The sequence below is a fragment of the Pyrus communis genome, chromosome 17 (assembly GCF_963583255.1).
Source record: "Pyrus communis chromosome 17, drPyrComm1.1, whole genome shotgun sequence".
Classification (NCBI taxonomy): domain Eukaryota; kingdom Viridiplantae; phylum Streptophyta; class Magnoliopsida; order Rosales; family Rosaceae; genus Pyrus; species Pyrus communis.
In genome coordinates, this window is record NC_084819.1 from 12,024,258 (window position 1) to 12,037,302 (window position 13,045).

Genomic DNA, 13,045 nt, shown 5'->3' on the forward strand with positions numbered 1-13,045 from the left:
GAAGTCATGGGCAAAGAAATGGTTATATAGAATTAGAAGGGTTAGACTAACGGATGCGATCATACCAACTAACATGCACCGGATCCCATCAGAACTCCGAAGTTAAGCGAGTTTGGGCGAGAGTAGTACTAGGATGGGTGACCTCCTGGGAAGTCCTCGTGTTGCATCCCCCCACCTTTTTGCGGTATTTTTTTTTTTTTTTTTGGTATATTTAGCGGCTTATATGTGTCGTGCTTGGGAGATGAGAGAAAGAAGAAGGAAAAAAAAAAAAAAAAGACGAATTTTAATTTTTGAATTTCGAAGGATCACCTCGATTAATATTTTGCACATGAAAAAAGGTTACCAAGTCATGGGCAAAGAAATGGTTATATAGAATTAGAAGGGTTAGACGAACGGATGCGATCATACCAACTCACATGCACCGGATCCCATCAGAACTCCGAAGTTAAGCGAGTTTGGGCGAGAGTAGTACTAGGATGGGTGACCTCCTGGGAAGTCCTCGTGTTGCATCCGCCCACCTTTTTGCGGTATTTTTTTTTTTTTTTTTTTGGTATATTTAGCGGCTTATATGTGTCGTGCTTGGGAGATGAGAGAAAGAAGAAGGAAAAAAAAAAAGACGAATATTAATTTTTGAATTTCGAAGGATCACCTCGATTAATATTTTGCACATGAAAAAAGGTTACGAAGTCATGGGCAAAGAAATGGTTATATAGAATTAGAAGGGTTAGACTAACGGATGCGATCATACCAACTCACATGCACCGGATCCCATCAGAACTCCGAAGTTAAGCGAGTTTGTGCGAGGGTAGTACCAGGATGGGTGACCTCTTGGGAAGTCCTCGTGTTGCATCCCCCCACCTTTTTGCGGTATTTTTTTATTTTTTATTTGGTATATTTAGCGGCTTATATGTGTCGTGCTTGGGAGATGAGAGAAAGAAGAAGGAAAAAAAAAAAAAAAAGACGAATTTTAATTTTTGAATTTCGAAGTATCACCTCGATTAATATTTTGCACATGGAAAAAGGTTACGAAATCATGGGCAAAGAAATGGTTATATAGAATTAGAAGGGTTAGACTAACGGATGCGATCATACCAACTCACATGCACCGGATCCCATCAGAACTCCGAAGTTAAGCGAGTTTGGGCGAGAGTAGTACTAGGATGGGTGACCTCCTGGGAAGTCCTCGTGTTGCATCCCCCCACCTTTTTGCGGTATTTTTTTTTTTTTGGTATATTTAGCGGCTTATATGTGTCGTGCTTGGGAGATGAGAGAAAGAAGAAGGAAAACAAAAAAAAAAAGACGAATTTTAATTTTTGAATTTCGAAGGATCACCTCGATTAATATTTTGCACATGAAAAAAGGTTATGAAGTCATGGGCAAAGAAATGGTTATATAGAATTAGAAGGGTTAGACGAACGGATGCGATCATACCAACTCACATGCACCGGATCCCATCAGAACTCCGAAGTTAAGCGAGTTTGGGCGAGAGTAGTACTAGGATGGGTGACCTCCTGGGAAGTCCTCGTGTTGCATCCCCCCACCTTTTTGCGGTATTTTTTTTTTTTTTTTTTTGGTATATTTAGCGGCTTATATGTGTCGTGCTTGGGAGATGAGAGAAAGAAGAAGGAATACAAAAAAAAAAAGACGAATTTTAATTTTTGAATTTCGAAGGATCACCTCGATTAATATTTTGCACATGAAAAAAGGTTACGAAGTCATGGGCAAAGAAATGGTTATATAGAATTAGAAGGGTTAGACTAACGGATGCGATCATACCAACTCACATGCACCGGATCCCATCAGAACTCCGAAGTTAAGCGAGTTTGGGCGAGAGTAGTACTAGGATGGGTGACCTCCTGGGAAGTCCTCGTGTTGCATCCCCCCACCTTTTTGCGGTTTTTTTTTTTTTTTGGTATATTTAGCGGCTTATATGTGTCGTGCTTGGGAGATGAGAGAAAGAAGAAGGAAAACAAAAAAAAAAAGACGAATTTTAATTTTTGAATTTCGAAGGATCACCTCGATTAATATTTTGCACATGAAAAAAGGTTACGAAGTCATGGGCAAAGAAATGGCTATATAGAATTAGAAGGGTTAGACGAACGGATGCGATCATACCAACTCACATGCACCGGATCCCATCAGAACTCCGAAGTTAAGCGAGTTTGGGCGAGAGTAGTACTAGGATGGGTGACTTCCTGGGAAGTCCTCGTGTTGCATCCCCCCACCTTTTTGCGGTATTTTTTTTTTTTTTTTTTGGTATATTTAGCGGCTTATATGTGTCGTGCTTGGGAGATGAGAGAAAGAAGAAGGAAAAAAAAAAAAGACGAATATTAATTTTTGAATTTCGAAGGATCACCTCGATTAATATTTTGCACATGGAAAAAGGTTACGAAATCATGGGCAAAGAAATGGTTATATAGAATTAGAAGGGTTACACTAACGGATGCGATCATACCAACTCACATGCACCGGATCACATCAGAACTCCGAAGTTAAGCAAGTTTGGGCGAGAGTAGTACTAGGATGGGTGACCTCCTGGGAAGTCCTCGTGTTGCATCCCCCCACCTTTTTGCGGTATTTTTTTTTTTTTTTTTTTGGTATATTTAGCGGCTTATATGTGTCGTGCTTGGGAGATGAGAGAAAGAAGAAGGAATACAAAAAAAAAAAGACGAATTTTAATTTTTGAATTTCGAAGGATCACCTCGATTAATATTTTGCACATGAAAAAAGGTTACGAAGTCATGGGCAAAGAAATGGTTATATAGAATTAGAAGGGTTTGCCTAACGGATGCGATCATACCAACTCACATGCACCGGATCCCATCAGAACTCCGAAGTTAAGCGAGTTTGGGCGAGAGTAGTACTAGGATGGGTGACCTCCTGGGAAGTCCTCGTGTTGCATCCCCCCACCTTTTTGCGGTATTTTTTTTTTTTTGGTATATTTAGCGGCTTATATGTGTCGTGCTTGGGAGATGAGAGAAAGAAGAAGGAAAACAAAAAAAAAAAGACGAATTTTAATTTTTGAATTTCGAAGGATCACCTCGATTAATATTTTGCACATGAAAAAAGGTTATGAAGTCATGGGCAAAGAAATGGTTATATAGAATTAGAAGGGTTAGACGACCGGATGCGATCATACCAACTCACATGCACCGGATCCCATCAGAACTCCGAAGTTAAGCGAGTTTGGGCGAGAGTAGTACTAGGATGGGTGACCTCCTGGGAAGTCCTCGTGTTGCATCCCCCCACCTTTTTGCGGTATTATTTTTTTTTTTTTTTTGGTATATTTAGCGGCTTATATGTGTCGTGCTTGGGAGATGAGAGAAAGAAGAAGGAATACAAAAAAAAAAAGACGAATTTTAATTTTTGAATTTCGAAGGATCACCTCGATTAATATTTTGCACATGAAAAAAGGTTACGAAGTCATGGGCAAAGAAATGGTTATATAGAATTAGAAGGGTTAGACGAACGGATGCGATCATACCAACTCACATGCACCGGATCCCATCAGAACTCCGAAGTTAAGCGAGTTTGGGCGAGAGTAGTACTAGGATGGGTGACCTCCTGGGAAGTCCTCGTGTTGCATCCGCCCACCTTTTTGCGGTATTTTTTTTTTTTTTTTTTTGGTATATTTAGCGGCTTATATGTGTCGTGCTTGGGAGATGAGAGAAAGAAGAAGGAAAAAAAAAAAAGACGAATATTAATTTTTGAATTTCGAAGGATCACCTCGATTAATATTTTGCACACGAAAAAAGGTTACGAAGTCATGGGCAAAGAAATGGTTATATAGAATTAGAAGGGTTAGACTAACGGATGCGATCATACCAACTCACATGCACCGGATCCCATCAGAACTCCGAAGTTAAGCGAGTTTGTGCGAGAGTAGTACCAGGATGGGTGACCTCCTGGGAAGTCCTCGTGTTGCATCCCCCCACCTTTTTGCGGTATTTTTTTTTTTTTGGTATATTTAGCGGCTTATATGTGTCGTGCTTGGGAGATGAGAGAAAGAAGAAGGAAAACAAAAAAAAAAAGACGAATATTAATTTTTGAATTTCGAAGGATCACCTCGATTAATATTTTGCACACGAAAAAAGGTTACGAAGTCATGGGCAAAGAAATGGTTATATAGAATTAGAAGGGTTAGACTAACGGATGCGATCATACCAACTCACATGCACCGGATCCCATCAGAACTCCGAAGTTAAGCGAGTTTGTGCGAGAGTAGTACCAGGATGGGTGACCTCCTGGGAAGTCCTCGTGTTGCATCCCCCCACCTTTTTGCGGTATTTTTTTTTTTTTGGTATATTTAGCGGCTTATATGTGTCGTGCTTGGGAGATGAGAGAAAGAAGAAGGAAAAAAAAAAAAAAAAGACGAATTTTAATTTTTGAATTTCGAAGGATCACCTCGATTAATATTTTGCACATGAAAAAAGGTTACCAAGTCATGGGCAAAGAAATGGTTATATAGAATTCGAAGGGTTAGACGAACGGATGCGATCATACCAACTCACATGCACCGGATCCCATCAGAACTCCGAAGTTAAGCGAGTTTGGGCGAGAGTAGTACTAGGATGGGTGACCTCCTGGGAAGTCCTCGTGTTGCATCCGCCCACCTTTTTGCGGTATTTTTTTTTTTTTTTTTTTGGTATATTTAGCGGCTTATATGTGTCGTGCTTGGGAGATGAGAGAAAGAAGAAGGAAAAAAAAAAAAAAAAGACGAATTTTAATTTTTGAATTTCGAAGTATCACCTCGATTAATATTTTGCACATGAAAAAAGGTTACGAAGTCATGGGCAAAGAAATGGCTATATAGAATTAGAAGGGTTAGACGAACGGATGCGATCATACCAACTCACATGCACCGGATCCCATCAGAACTCCGAAGTTAAGCGAGTTTGGGCGAGAGTAGTACTAGGATGGGTGACCTCCTGGGAAGTCCTCGTGTTGCATCCCCCCACCTTTTTGCGGTATTTTTTTTTTTTTTTTTGGTATATTTAGCGGCTTATATGTGTCGTGCTTGGGAGATGAGAGAAAGAAGAAGGAAAAAAAAAAAAAGACGAATATTAATTTTTGAATTTCGAAGGATCACCTCGATTAATATTTTGCACATGGAAAAAGGTTACGAAATCATGGGCAAAGAAATGGTTATATAGAATTAGAAGGGTTAGACTAACGGATGCGATCATACCAACTCACATGCACCGGATCCCATCAGAACTCCGAAGTTAAGCGAGTTTGGGCGAGAGTAGTACTAGGATGGGTGACCTCCTGGGAAGTCCTCGTGTTGCATCCCCCCACCTTTTTGCGGTATTTTTTTTTTTTTGGTATATTTAGCGGCTTATATGTGTCGTGCTTGGGAGATGAGAGAAAGAAGAAGGAAAACAAAAAAAAAAAGACGAATTTTAATTTTTGAATTTCGAAGGATCACCTCGATTAATATTTTGCACATGAAAAAAGGTTATGAAGTCATGGGCAAAGAAATGGTTATATAGAATTAGAAGGGTTAGACGAACGGATGCGATCATACCAACTCACATGCACCGGATCCCATCCGAACTCCGAAATTAAGCGAGTTTGGGCGAGAGTAGTACTAGGATGGGTGACCTCCTGGGAAGTTCTCGTGTTGCATCCCCCCACCTTTTTGCGGTATTTTTTTTTTTTTTTTTTTTGGTATATTTAGCGGCTTATATGTGTCGTGCTTGGGAGATGAGAGAAAGAAGAAGGAATACAAAAAAAAAAAGACGAATTTTAATTTTTGAATTTCGAAGGATCACCTCGATTAATATTTTGCACATGAAAAAAGGTTACGAAGTCATGGGCAAAGAAATGGTTATATAGAATTAGAAGGGTTGGACTAACGGATGCGATCATACCAACTCACATGCACCGGATCCAATCAGAACTCCGAAGTCAAGCGAGTTTGGGCGAGAGTAGTACTAGGATGGGTGACCTCCTGGGAAGTCCTCGTGTTGCATCCCCCCACCTTTTTGCGGTTTTTTTTTTTTTTGGTATATTTAGCGGCTTATATGTGTCGTGCTTGGGAGATGAGAGAAAGAAGAAGGAAAACAAAAAAAAAAAGACGAATTTTAATTTTTGAATTTCGAAGGATCACCTCGATTAATATTTTGCACATGAAAAAAGGTTACGAAGTCATGGGCAAAGAAATGGTTATATAGAATTAGAAGGGTTAGACTAACGGATGCGATCATACCAACTCACATGCACCGGATCACATCAGAACTCCGAAGTTAAGCGAGTTTGGGCGAGAGTAGTACTAGGATGGGTGACCTCCTGCGAAGTCCTCGTGTTGCATCCCCCCACCTTTTTGCGGTATTTTTTTTTTTTTGGTATATTTAGCGGCTTATATGTGTCGTGCTTGGGAGATGAGAGAAAGAAGAAGGAAAACAAAAAAAAAAAGACGAATTTTAATTTTTGAATTTCGAAGGATCACCTCGATTAATATTTTGCACATGAAAAAAGGTTACGAAGTCATGGGCAAAGAAATGGTTATATAGAATTAGAAGGGTTAGACGAACGGATGCGATCATACCAACTCACATGCACCGGATTCCATCAGAACTCCGAAGTTAAGCGAGTTTGGGCGAGAGTAGTACTAGGATGGGTGACCTCCTGGGAAGTCCTCGTGTTGCATCCCCCACCTTTTTGCGGTATTTTTTTTTTTTTGGTATATTTAGCGGCTTATATGTGTCGTGCTTGGGAGATGAGAGAAAGAAGAAGGAAAACAAAAAAAAAAAGACGAATTTTAATTTTTGAATTTCGAAGGATCACCTCGATTAATATTTTGCACATGAAAAAAGTTTACGAAGTCATGGGCAAAGAAATGGTTATATAGAATTAGAAGGGTTAGACGAACGGATGCGATCATACCAACTCACATGCACCGGATCCCATCAGAACTCCGAAGTTAAGCGAGTTTGGGCGAGAGTAGTACTAGGATGGGTGACCTCCTGGGAAGTCCTCGTGTTGCATCCCTCCACCTTTTTGCGGTATTTTTTTTTTTTGGTATATTTAGCGGCTTATATGTGTCGTGCTTGGGAGATGAGAGAAAGAAGAAGGAAAACAAAAAAAAAAAGACGAATTTTAATTTTTGAATTTCGAAGGATCACCTCGATTAATATTTTGCACATGAAAAAAGGTTATGAAGTCATGGGCAAAGAAATGGTTATATAGAATTAGAAGGGTTAGACGAACGGATGCGATCATACCAACTCACATGCACCGGATCCCATCAGAACTCCGAAGTTAAGCGAGTTTGGGCGAGAGTAGTACTAGGATGGGTGACCTCCTGGGAAGTCCTCGTGTTGCATCCCCCCACCTTTTTGCGGTATTTTTTTTTTTTTTTTTTTGGTATATTTAGCGGCTTATATGTGTCGTGCTTGGGAGATGAGAGAAAGAAGAAGGAAAACAAAAAAAAAAAGACGAATTTTAATTTTTGAATTTCGAAGGATCACCTCGATTAATATTTTGCACATGAAAAAAGGTTACGAAGTCATGGGCAAAGCAATGGTTATATAGAATTAGAAGGGTTAGACTAACATATGCAATCATACCAACTCACATGCACTGGATCCCATCAGAACTCCGAAGTTAAGCGAGTTTGGGCGAGAGTAGTACTAGGATGGGTGACCTCCTGGGAAGTCCTCGTGTTGCATCCCCCCACCTTTTTGCGGTATTTTTTTTTTTTTTTTTTGGTATATTTAGCGGCTTATATGTGTCGTGCTTGGGAGATGACAGAAAGAAGAAGGAAAAAAAAAAAAAAAAACGAATTTTAATTTTTGAATTTCGAAGGATCACCTCGATTAATATTTTGCACATGATTAATATTTTGCACATGATTAATATTTTGCACATGAAAAAAGGTTACGAAGTCATGGGCAAAGAAATGGTTATATAGAATTAGAAGGGTTAGACTAACGGATGCGATCATACCAACTCACATGCACCGGATCCCATCAGAACTCCGAAGTTAAGCGAGTTTGGGCGAGAGTAGTACTAGGATGGGAGACCTCCTGGGAAGTCCTCGTGTTGCATCCCCCCACCTTTTTGCGGTATTTTTTTTTTTTTTTTGGTATATTTAGCGGCTTATATGTGTCGTGCTTGGGAGATGACAGAAAGAAGAAGGAAAAAAAAAAAAAAGACGAATATTAATTTTTGAATTTCGAAGGATCACCTCGATTAATATTTTGCACATGAAAAAAGGTTACGAAGTCATGGGCAAAGAAATGGTTATATAGAATTAGAAGGGTTAGACTAACGGATGCGATCATACCAACTCACATGCACCGGATCCCATCAGAACTCCAAAGTTAAGCGAGTTTGGGCGAGAGTAGTACTAGGATGGGTGACCTCCTGGGAAGTCCTCGTGTTGCATCCCCCCACCTTTTTGCGGTATTTTTTTTTTTTTTTTTTGGTATATTTAGCGGCTTATATGTGTCGTGCTTGGGAGATGAGAGAAAGAAGAAGGAAAACAAAAAAAAAAAGACGAATTTTAATTTTTGAATTTCGAAGGATCACCTCGATTAATATTTTGCACATGAAAAAAGGTTACGAAGTCATGGGCAAAGAAATGGTTATATAGAATTAGAAGGGTTAGACTAACTGATGCGATCATACCAACTCACATGCACCGGATCCCATCAGAACTCCGAAGTTAAGCGAGTTTGGGCGAGAGTAGTACTAGGATGGGTGACCTCCTGGGAAGTCCTCGTGTTGCATCCCCCCACCTTTTTGCGGTATTTTTTTTTTTTTTTTTGGTATATTTAGCGGCTTATATGTGTCGTGCTTGGGAGATGAGAGAAAGAAGAAGGAAAACAAAAAAAAAAAGACGAATTTTAATTTTTGAATTTCGAAGGATCCCCTCGATTAATATTTTGCACATGAAAAAAGGTTACGAAGTCATGGGCAAAGAAATGCTTATATAGAATTAGAAGGGTTAGACTAACGGATGCGATCATACCAACTCACATGCACCGGATCCCATCAGAATTCCGAAGTTAAGCGAGTTTGGACGAGAGTAGTACTAGGATGGGTGACCTCCTGGGAAGTCCTCGTGTTGCATCCCCCCACCTATTTGCGGTATTTTTTTTTTTTTTTTTTGGTATATTTAGCGGTTTATATGTGTCGTGCTTGGGAGATGAGAGTGATAGGAGCATATTCATGCGACTTAAATGGCTTGTTCTCGTGCATTTACGTTATGTTTCTCTAGTTATTTTAGTCCTTTATGCTTCTTTTGTGTGTTTTCAGGTTCTAAGGGCAAGGTATGCAAAAGGATGCCTTTTGGAGCAAATTAGAGATTGGAATGGATATCATATGCTTGGAGCCAAGAGGATGGACGAAATTAAAGACTTGAAGTAGGAAAGTTAAATCCTAAAAGACCTCATGTTTAAGCATCATTGAAGACTCCTACGCATTTTAGAACACAAAAACAACATTCCTTGCAACCTTAGGACATTGTCGTGTGTTTCCTTGTGTCTCCCTTCCTTGCCATGCAAGGAAGGGCTTTGTTCCCTATTTTAAACACTTAAAGCATTCATTTATCATATCATTCACTTATCACTTCCATTCACTTATCACTTATCACTTCCATTCACTTATCACTTATCACTTCCATTCACTTATCACTCACCACATATCATTCATTTATCACCACATATCATTCATTTATCACTTAACATATCATTCATTTATCACTTAACATATCATACACTTATCATAATCATTCACTTATCACTTATCATAATCATTCACTTATTCTTTCATCATTCAACCACCAATTCAACACATGCATTTCAAACCTTTCAACACCCTTTAATCATCTCCCTTTAAGTTATGATTTTATTTCCTAACCCTACATGCATTATTTATTAGCATCTTCACATGCATTCACACACACTTCACACAAACAAACAACTCAAAACCGTGAGCTCCCATTCCCTTATGCCATTTTCAGATTTCCACCCACTAACCTAGTCATCAACACATGCATTCCCTTCACATTCACCCACATGCACTCCCACTCTTTAATCATATGCACTCCCATCATAATTCCACCACCAATTCAGCCACAAAACATTATCATTGCACCACATTCAACCACTCCACATCCCTCACCAAGAAATCATTCAACACATGCATCCATAATCAATTCTTTGCCATGCAATCACATGCATTTCCCTTGACATTTTCAGCCATCACACTTCATCATTACACCACCATTCACTCTTTAACCCACACACACTTCACACAAACAACATTCACATGCATTCACATGCATTTCCAACACAAAACACAATCAAAACCGTGGCCACCTTTGCATTTCAGGATTCCCATTTGCATTTTCAGATTTCCAGCTTTCCCTTTTATTTTCCAGCTTTCATTCTTCATCATTGCAGCCATTCCACATGCAATTCTCCATCATTCCTCCACACAAACACCTTAAAAAAATAGCCATATACATCTCCACTCCTCCTATAAATACCCTTGCATTCCCATCATTCAAAACATCTCATTCCATTGTAGATACCACAACACAAACACTCCATTCCTTCTCTAGCCGTGAGTTTCTCTCCATTTTCTGCACCATTTTCTCCACCACTCCTCACCTATTTCCATAATTCCCCACTCCATTCCACACTTCCATCCCCCCCAAACCAACTATCTTTAGACCTTGTGCTACAACGAAGAGGAAGAGAAGAGGGCCTAAACGTTCATACAATTCAAGTTTGAGTTGTTGGAATGTTTAGGTGTTTCTTTGATTTCAATGTTTAATTTTAATTCTCTTTGTTTTGTATGAGGAACTAAACCCCCCCCTAGCTAGGGGGGTAATTCGAAATAAATGTTTATGCTTGCATTATGATTTGATTACGTTTGGTTGGAATTTCATAAGTTGTGGATTCAATTTGTTTAACTATTTGATTGATAACCTATTTATGTATGTTTATTGAGAGTGCACGCTTAATTTTCATTCATGAATATGACGCTAGAATGCCTTGTCAACACTTATAGTTTTCATGTTGCTTAATGATTCTTGCTTGTATCTCTATTATGCAATTCATGTAGGGAACTTGTGAGGAATGCTTTGGATTGTCGTATGCAATCATCCAATTCATTAACTTAAGGAAAACTTGACGGTTAATTTAAGCGGACCTAATTAACCCGGGGTGATGAGTTTCATAATTTATTGAAATGCAATTGGAAATCTTTTTATTATGCAAGTGTAACATGTGTGGAGAAGAACCCCTTAGCTAGCCATACCATCCATTCATTTCCGTCAATTTCATATTTACAATTTGTTTTCTTTACAATCTATCCATTTTAGTTTAAATTCGTCCAAAATCAATCCCCCCATATTTCGTTTAAAGTCTTAGTCTTAATCTTTCTTATTTTTAATTTTGAATTCTTCGAGTTTAGTATAGCATTTTAGTTTGTGTTTTTAAAAGCATTTTGAGTCTTTTGATTTGTTTTAGTGTTTTAAAGTTTAGTTTTACATTCTTTGAGTCTAGTTTAGTGTTTTATATTATGTTTTTACGTTTTTAAGTCAAATCCAAGTGATTAACAATCCCTCCTAATCCCCGGTCCAGAACGATCCCTACTTATACTTATACTACAATTGTCAAACCAGCCTTGTCAACACTTATAGTTTTCATGTTGCTTAATGATTCTTGCTTGTATCTCTATTATGCAATTCATGTAGGGAACTTGTGAGGAATGCTTTGGATTGTCGTATGCAATCATCCAATTCATTAACTTAAGGAAAACTTGACGGTTAATTTAAGCGGACCTAATTAACCCGGGGCGTTGAGAATTCATGGTTTATTGAAATGCAATTGGAAATCATTTTATTATGCAAGTGTAACATGTATGGAGATGAACCCCTTAGCTAGCCATACCATCCATTCATTTCCGTCAATTTCATATTTACAATTTGTTTTCTTTACAATCTATCCATTTTAGTTTAAATTCGTCCAAAATCAATCCCCCCATATTTCGTTTAAAGTCTTAGTCTTAATCTTTCTTATTTTTAATTTTGAATTCTTCGAGTTTAGTATAGCATTTTAGTTTGTGTTTTTAAAAGCATTTTGAGTCTTTTGATTTGTTTTAGTGTTTTAAAGTTTAGTTTTACATTCTTTGAGTCTAGTTTAGTGTTTTATATTATGTTTTTACGTTTTTAAGTCAAATCCAAGTGATTAACAATCCCTCCTAATCCCCGGTCCAGAACGATCCCTACTTATACTTATACTACAATTGTCAAAAAGAGGGTTTAATTTGTGTGCGTATAAATCTCGCATCAAATTTTGGCGCCGTTGCCGGGGATTAGAAAATTTGCTAATCCCTTGGATTGTTTGTTTCTGTATTGTCTTTTAGATTTAGTTTTTTTTTATTTGTGTTTTGTTTGTTAAGAACAAGATGGCACTTGATAATGCTTCTCTTTTGTCACAACTCATGGAAAGGTCTCAAATGCAAAGAGTTGATATATTGAATCTTCAATCAAGGAATAACGTGTTTTCCAATACTTACAATTCGGATTGGAGTGATCATTCAAACTCTATGTGGTGGGAACCTCAAAATGCTCAACAAGGAGGATATTGGCAGCCACCACAACCTCATATTCAATATGCCCAACCAAACTTATGTTCGTCAATAAATTATAATCAAAAGCTTGATGAATTAATTTGTTTGGTGCATGGCTTACAAAATCAAGACAATGAGGCTCAACAAGAAGGATATTGGCAGCCGTATGAGGAGTTCTATTCAACGCCTATGCAGCCACCACAACCTGCCCAAAGTAATGTAGGTAATTCAAATGATAATGATACGATTTTTCAATTACTTACTACTCTGGAAAAGCAAATTGGGCAGATAGCGGAGTTCGAAGGACAATTTTGCGACCAAGGCGAACTTCCTAGTTCAACCATTGCAAATCAGAAGGGAGAATTTGAAACCACCAAGGCTATCATGTTGAGAAGTGACAAGGAGGTTGGAATGGACCCTCAACCATCAAAATCAAATCACAAGGAAGAGGAAT

At 38.5% G+C, this 13,045-nt stretch overlaps 27 non-coding genes across 27 annotated transcripts; all 27 read left to right on the top strand.

Annotated features, from left to right (window-relative positions):
* Positions 1 to 51: 51 nt before the first annotated feature.
* LOC137723886 (5S ribosomal RNA) lies at positions 52 to 170 on the top strand. The gene has a single exon (XR_011067039.1). It is a non-coding gene; the product is annotated as a 5S ribosomal RNA (ribosomal RNA).
* A 224-nt stretch (positions 171 to 394) lies between these two features.
* Positions 395 to 513, top strand: LOC137723856 (5S ribosomal RNA). The gene has a single exon (XR_011067011.1). It is a non-coding gene; the product is annotated as a 5S ribosomal RNA (ribosomal RNA).
* A 221-nt stretch (positions 514 to 734) lies between these two features.
* LOC137723899 (5S ribosomal RNA) lies at positions 735 to 853 on the top strand. The gene has a single exon (XR_011067051.1). It is a non-coding gene; the product is annotated as a 5S ribosomal RNA (ribosomal RNA).
* A 225-nt stretch (positions 854 to 1,078) lies between these two features.
* Positions 1,079 to 1,197, top strand: LOC137723826 (5S ribosomal RNA). Its single transcript, XR_011066982.1, has one exon. It is a non-coding gene; the product is annotated as a 5S ribosomal RNA (ribosomal RNA).
* Positions 1,198 to 1,417: 220 nt separating this feature from the next.
* Positions 1,418 to 1,536, top strand: LOC137723827 (5S ribosomal RNA). Its single transcript, XR_011066983.1, has one exon. It is a non-coding gene; the product is annotated as a 5S ribosomal RNA (ribosomal RNA).
* A 226-nt stretch (positions 1,537 to 1,762) lies between these two features.
* LOC137723828 (5S ribosomal RNA) lies at positions 1,763 to 1,881 on the top strand. Its single transcript, XR_011066985.1, has one exon. It is a non-coding gene; the product is annotated as a 5S ribosomal RNA (ribosomal RNA).
* Positions 1,882 to 2,101: 220 nt separating this feature from the next.
* Positions 2,102 to 2,220, top strand: LOC137723876 (5S ribosomal RNA). The gene has a single exon (XR_011067030.1). It is a non-coding gene; the product is annotated as a 5S ribosomal RNA (ribosomal RNA).
* A 221-nt stretch (positions 2,221 to 2,441) lies between these two features.
* LOC137723903 (5S ribosomal RNA) lies at positions 2,442 to 2,560 on the top strand. The gene has a single exon (XR_011067055.1). It is a non-coding gene; the product is annotated as a 5S ribosomal RNA (ribosomal RNA).
* Positions 2,561 to 2,786: 226 nt separating this feature from the next.
* LOC137723829 (5S ribosomal RNA) lies at positions 2,787 to 2,905 on the top strand. Its single transcript, XR_011066986.1, has one exon. It is a non-coding gene; the product is annotated as a 5S ribosomal RNA (ribosomal RNA).
* Positions 2,906 to 3,125: 220 nt separating this feature from the next.
* On the top strand, positions 3,126 to 3,244 carry LOC137723830 (5S ribosomal RNA). Its single transcript, XR_011066987.1, has one exon. It is a non-coding gene; the product is annotated as a 5S ribosomal RNA (ribosomal RNA).
* Positions 3,245 to 3,470: 226 nt separating this feature from the next.
* Positions 3,471 to 3,589, top strand: LOC137723857 (5S ribosomal RNA). The gene has a single exon (XR_011067012.1). It is a non-coding gene; the product is annotated as a 5S ribosomal RNA (ribosomal RNA).
* A 222-nt stretch (positions 3,590 to 3,811) lies between these two features.
* Positions 3,812 to 3,930, top strand: LOC137723900 (5S ribosomal RNA). Its single transcript, XR_011067052.1, has one exon. It is a non-coding gene; the product is annotated as a 5S ribosomal RNA (ribosomal RNA).
* A 220-nt stretch (positions 3,931 to 4,150) lies between these two features.
* On the top strand, positions 4,151 to 4,269 carry LOC137723901 (5S ribosomal RNA). Its single transcript, XR_011067053.1, has one exon. It is a non-coding gene; the product is annotated as a 5S ribosomal RNA (ribosomal RNA).
* A 220-nt stretch (positions 4,270 to 4,489) lies between these two features.
* Positions 4,490 to 4,608, top strand: LOC137723859 (5S ribosomal RNA). The gene has a single exon (XR_011067014.1). It is a non-coding gene; the product is annotated as a 5S ribosomal RNA (ribosomal RNA).
* A 226-nt stretch (positions 4,609 to 4,834) lies between these two features.
* On the top strand, positions 4,835 to 4,953 carry LOC137723831 (5S ribosomal RNA). The gene has a single exon (XR_011066988.1). It is a non-coding gene; the product is annotated as a 5S ribosomal RNA (ribosomal RNA).
* A 221-nt stretch (positions 4,954 to 5,174) lies between these two features.
* Positions 5,175 to 5,293, top strand: LOC137723832 (5S ribosomal RNA). Its single transcript, XR_011066989.1, has one exon. It is a non-coding gene; the product is annotated as a 5S ribosomal RNA (ribosomal RNA).
* Positions 5,294 to 5,513: 220 nt separating this feature from the next.
* On the top strand, positions 5,514 to 5,632 carry LOC137723877 (5S ribosomal RNA). The gene has a single exon (XR_011067031.1). It is a non-coding gene; the product is annotated as a 5S ribosomal RNA (ribosomal RNA).
* Positions 5,633 to 5,859: 227 nt separating this feature from the next.
* Positions 5,860 to 5,978, top strand: LOC137723906 (5S ribosomal RNA). The gene has a single exon (XR_011067058.1). It is a non-coding gene; the product is annotated as a 5S ribosomal RNA (ribosomal RNA).
* A 219-nt stretch (positions 5,979 to 6,197) lies between these two features.
* Positions 6,198 to 6,316, top strand: LOC137723894 (5S ribosomal RNA). Its single transcript, XR_011067047.1, has one exon. It is a non-coding gene; the product is annotated as a 5S ribosomal RNA (ribosomal RNA).
* Positions 6,317 to 6,536: 220 nt separating this feature from the next.
* On the top strand, positions 6,537 to 6,655 carry LOC137723872 (5S ribosomal RNA). Its single transcript, XR_011067026.1, has one exon. It is a non-coding gene; the product is annotated as a 5S ribosomal RNA (ribosomal RNA).
* A 219-nt stretch (positions 6,656 to 6,874) lies between these two features.
* Positions 6,875 to 6,993, top strand: LOC137723833 (5S ribosomal RNA). Its single transcript, XR_011066990.1, has one exon. It is a non-coding gene; the product is annotated as a 5S ribosomal RNA (ribosomal RNA).
* A 219-nt stretch (positions 6,994 to 7,212) lies between these two features.
* LOC137723836 (5S ribosomal RNA) lies at positions 7,213 to 7,331 on the top strand. Its single transcript, XR_011066992.1, has one exon. It is a non-coding gene; the product is annotated as a 5S ribosomal RNA (ribosomal RNA).
* A 226-nt stretch (positions 7,332 to 7,557) lies between these two features.
* On the top strand, positions 7,558 to 7,676 carry LOC137723907 (5S ribosomal RNA). Its single transcript, XR_011067059.1, has one exon. It is a non-coding gene; the product is annotated as a 5S ribosomal RNA (ribosomal RNA).
* Positions 7,677 to 7,936: 260 nt separating this feature from the next.
* On the top strand, positions 7,937 to 8,055 carry LOC137723842 (5S ribosomal RNA). Its single transcript, XR_011066998.1, has one exon. It is a non-coding gene; the product is annotated as a 5S ribosomal RNA (ribosomal RNA).
* Positions 8,056 to 8,276: 221 nt separating this feature from the next.
* Positions 8,277 to 8,395, top strand: LOC137723874 (5S ribosomal RNA). Its single transcript, XR_011067028.1, has one exon. It is a non-coding gene; the product is annotated as a 5S ribosomal RNA (ribosomal RNA).
* Positions 8,396 to 8,620: 225 nt separating this feature from the next.
* LOC137723867 (5S ribosomal RNA) lies at positions 8,621 to 8,739 on the top strand. Its single transcript, XR_011067021.1, has one exon. It is a non-coding gene; the product is annotated as a 5S ribosomal RNA (ribosomal RNA).
* Positions 8,740 to 8,963: 224 nt separating this feature from the next.
* On the top strand, positions 8,964 to 9,082 carry LOC137723895 (5S ribosomal RNA). The gene has a single exon (XR_011067048.1). It is a non-coding gene; the product is annotated as a 5S ribosomal RNA (ribosomal RNA).
* The last annotated feature ends 3,963 nt before the right edge of the window (positions 9,083 to 13,045 follow it).